We start from the raw sequence: 5,000 nt of genomic DNA on the forward strand, positions 1-5,000 counted from the left end.
TTAACTTTGACGAGAAAAAACACTCCACTGTACACATTAGAAAGATTTGTTATGAATGCCACTGATGTAACCCTTGCAACATTCCCTGTCCCTCCCCCAACACCAGCACTTCACCAGGAATGCATTGCTAGTCTGTCTATTCTAAACTGCCCACTGTGTCTCAGTCTGAGGAAGTGGACAATTGAGTTACTCTTCAAAATATAGTGTACCGCTTATTCATGATTTAATTAATGTGTCAAGTACTTGGTTTTCTATTGATCAACACAATTATCACAAGGACGGACTACCATTTCCCTCAAGATATGACATGTATTTTGCTCCCAGTGGTCAGTTTAGAATAGACAGACTATATCCCATCACTGTATCTCTTGAGTGTCTTGGTTCTCCAGTCAGACTTCTATGTATGTACTTAAGTTTCACTACAGCCAGGGTATTAATCTTTAGTCCTCACATTCCTCAGTTACAGTTTTACATGTGATAAGAAATCCCATGTGCCAGATTCTCCTTGTTACTCAGATTTGTGGAGCTTGTAACAGATTGAGGTTGCTTTTATAGTTTGCTTGCCTGAGTTGCTGTTTTATGGGTGATGTTTTGTTTGTAGCATCGTATTTGTTCACGGTTCAGATGTGATTCTTCATTGTTCCTTTGCCTGATTTGCTGTTGTCTGTATGAAGATGTGTTTTCAGCATAGTGAATAAGCTCATGAGATTGTTGTTTGATGATGGTGTGTAGAAATCAAGTGTTGGGATGTGGTGTATGTATATCTTTAGTGTTCCTGTCTTTCAGTTATAGTTTTGGTGAAGATGCCTTTCCATCCTGTATAGAAAGAAGCACATCAGATCCATGACTGTCCTCAGGGTAACACTCTCCTTGCATTGCGTTGGCTGTTGCTTCTTGTACTAACTATATCTTGTCGTCTGCAGTGTTAATGCTACTGGATTACTACACTTCAATGTTGTGAGCTGTGACTAAGTCCGAATTGAAGACTAATGAATTGTTAATTATACTGGATTACTCTTAAATGTTGCTGTTACTGGAAAAATCTAAACTTGGAAAAATTGTCATGGGAATTGGATTAATTAAATGTGAATTTTATAATGACAAAGACAAAGAGTGTTAAGAAATTTAACTTTTCAAATAGAAATCTTGACTTTAGGAATGTGTTGGATATGGTGGAAGTGTGTGCAAAGAATTCCTAAGATCAAACAAAGTATTTAGACATTATGAAGGCAGGAGATTCATTAGCTAGACTCACATTATGTATGCCACAACTTTCAAGACATGAGAATATGTCCTGAGAAAATTTGACTTGGCTGTTGAAACTGCTATACAGTAAAAGAAGTGTTTGTCTAGCATGCAAAAGGAGAATGATACAGATATTCATAGGAAGAGTAGGAGGGTTGACTAACTGGAAGAAACACATAGATGCTTGTAATATTTTATAAGTGATTGTATAAGTGTAATATTTGGTACAGTTTGCTCCTTAGCAGTGTGGTGATGGAAGGTGCACGGCCTGGCTGGCACTGGTCATCTCTTGCTTTTGTTGAGAGAATTTGTACTTGTTGGGAGAACTATAGACTATCTACTATAAAGTGGCTCCTGGGTCTGGGTCTGAATGGTGCCCAAAGATAAGCTACCCTTGTGATAATTGTGAAGATTCAACAGAAAACAAGTATTAGTAACATCAAATGAATTACACCAATAAGATAGAATAAGTTTTGACCTCAGGAGCAATTTTGGAGTAGACAGGTTATAGTACTTGTTGAGAGGAGAATGTTACACGCTGCAAAATGTTCAGCTTGCAAATATACATCAAGGGAAACAGTTATGTCTTGATGAGAAAGGATTAGTGATGGAAATTATTGATGTATATACTGGTATATTTATAAACCTACAATATTTGTACTATTTGCATTTTTACCTAAATGTTTTGACAAATTTTCTGTCTAGATTGTAATCACGACATCACATGGAGACAAAAGGCAGTAGTGGCATTCACTGTTCATTGATACCCAGATAGACTCAAGAGTTGAATGAATGGATACTGGAATTACATGAGAGGAGGAGAAGTTGTGCATACTGCCTGCAAATTATAAAGAGATGAAATTATTACAAGAGTTAGGCAGCTGGAGCTCTAGAAATGTTGATGCCTTTGCGTGTGTGTTATGACTGACCTGTGTGACACTAGGGAATCTTCATAGGTATTTCAGGAAGAATATGTGTCAATAAAAAGAGATTGTGATAGAGATTGACTTTTAAAATGATATTGAAGCTTATACCTTGTCTGTAACATTGGAGGCTTTACTTGCTGTATGACCAAATATTACTTACTATGTACTGGTAGAATAACTGCTTCAGGAAGAACAGGATTTACTTTATATAAGTGAAAAGAGATTTTTTATTGAGATTCACATGTTAAAATGATGCCAAGGCTTGTAATTTTTTTAAAGATGCTCTTGCTTATCTATATTGGAGATTTTTATCTGCTGTGTGACTAGAAATATGTATTCAGCAGTGTTGTGTTTGTCTGGTGGAAAGCTTTACTCTTTGGTCAGAGTTGTGTCATCCTGCATCACGCAACCAGGATTTGTTTTGTTTTTAGATATACTTCTTTTTTTTTTTTTTTCAGTTTAGTTAAGTAATTGGACCAAAATTAGATATTTCAATATTTTCAGGGATTTATTTCAAGTAAAAGAATTTTTTTTATTTATGAGTTAACAATAGAATATCTGATAACTTGACAAGTGGTTATCCTCTATAATCTTTCCTTATCTTCCCAGTCTAAGATGGACTTGGGTTAAGTGGCAAATGTTCTGTCCAGATACAAGCAAGGTCGCTGTACCTCCTTGCAAAACCTGAGGGTTGTCGTGTGTGGTCACTGTCTCAATGTCTTGCCTCCCACCAGGACTGGGAATAAAAGAACCAAGTCTCTTGCTGGAAATGTATGAGTCACTTCACTCACATCTGATGTGGACTAGCATTTGCTTATTTAGCTACATATTTTTATATTTGTGGACAGCGACTCTTGAGGAGACAGAGTGTGTTGGACAGTTACTCAGACTTGTGCTCCAACAGAGGGGAAGCTCAAGATGTTTAAGAAGAATGCAGCAGCAGAATGATGTGTGTGTGTGTGTGTGTGTGTGTGTGTGTGTGTGTGTGTGTGTGCGTGTGTGCGCGTGCGTGCGTGTGTGCACACCATCTTGCAAGAACCAGTGAGCAAAGTGAAACATTTTCATTGATACCCAGATAGACTCAAGAGTTGAATGAATGGATACTGGAATTACATGAGAGGAGGAGAAGTTGTGCATACTGCCAGCAAATTATAAAGAGATGAAATTATTACAAGAGTTAGACAACCGGAGCTCTAGAAATGTGGATGCCTTTGTGTGTGTGTTATGACTGACCTGTGAACTAATGATACCTGGCCATGAGTGTGACACTAGCCACTAGCACTTAGCTCTTCAGCCCCCTAGGAACAACTTTATAGGGTTAAAGCAGTCAGGTGGTGTGCTGTTCCTGTTGTGCATGTAGGTCAGTGAAAGACCTTACAGCAAGACAGAGCTACATGTGAAGTGTCAGTGTGTGTTGCTTGGCAAACAGATTGTAACCCTAAAGACTTGACAGAAAGGCAAAACAAGGACTACATGTGAAGTCTGACTGTCCTAGATTACATTCCGTTGAAGGACTTTAAAGGAAATTGTTCCAGAGATTTCAAATATTTCCCCATCCTTCCTGTCCTCTCCCTGTCTCACACATCTTTCATTTCTTCCTTTTCTCCCATTCATTCTTCCTACCCTGTCACAAGATTGCAATTTCAGTGAGTGTGTGTTCAAACTTGATAAATTTTCTTCATCTATTAATCTGTCCATTTCAACTTACATTTTCCTCTCTCCATTCTTCTTGATCCCCTTTCCAGTAGCTTCACCCACTCCTACAATTATTTTTTCTCTGCCTTTTCATCTTCTTCCATTCCTTTCCCTTATCCTTTTTTGTCCTCCATAAGTCCTAAAATAATTCCTTCCCTTGCCATTCCATCAACTTCTCCCTTCCCTTCCCTTCCCTTCTTATCCTTGCTTTTCTCCTAAGTTCTTAATTTTGCTCATCACCTCCCACCCACTCCCACCATGACTTCTTGTCCCATTACCAAGAGAAGTAGGAACACCAGACTCACACACACACATACTTGTAGATGCACAGAGTGACTTCACACTTCACAAGACCTGTTGCCCCTGTTGCCACCACTCACTCAGCAGAACGATGGAGGGGGGACGGCCTATATTTATAAGGGGAAGGTAACCTGCTGCACCTTCCCCTGCCCATCCACTGGCCTGCAGCATGCTAGGTTAGGTTAGGAGTGTATATACCATAGTTTATACATCTATCCATATTATATTACGAAATATGCGTGTTTAGTGTGTGTGTGTGTGTGTGTGTGTGTGTGTGTGTTTTGGTAAACTAAAAATTGTACACATTGTGATGCAATTTTTTTTTTTCATTTATTTCCTGTGTGTGTGTGTGTGTGTGTGTGTGTGTGTTAAGTTACCAGTGTTTAGCAGGGAACCTGTTATTATTACGTCTCTCCTATCATGAAGTTAATGAGTAGCTTTTGTATGAATCCCTCAAGCCCTGATGATGATGATGATGATGATGAGCAGACCTTTTCTGTGATTAACAAATAAAGTCAGTACCACTTCTTTATCCTTTCATTGACATTTGTAAACCCTTATTTGTTTCATCTTTGTTGATTATCTCAATGGGTAAGGCGAAAGACTTCAAACAAAACCTCAAGATATGAATTGATAGTGTTGTGGTGACATTAACTAACATGTCTGATGAAAGCTAAAGAGTGTTATACCCAAGACAGGACAGTTACATTTAGGAAGGGTATAAATTCTTTTGCACTCAATTCTTCTCCATAACTATACTGCTTCATTCAATTTCCCTCCTACTGTTATTTTTAGTTTAATTTTTATTCATTTTTTTCACTCCATCCTATGACA

This window comes from Portunus trituberculatus, chromosome 16 (genome assembly GCF_017591435.1).
Source record: "Portunus trituberculatus isolate SZX2019 chromosome 16, ASM1759143v1, whole genome shotgun sequence".
In the NCBI taxonomy this organism is placed as follows: Eukaryota; Metazoa; Arthropoda; class Malacostraca; order Decapoda; family Portunidae; genus Portunus; species Portunus trituberculatus.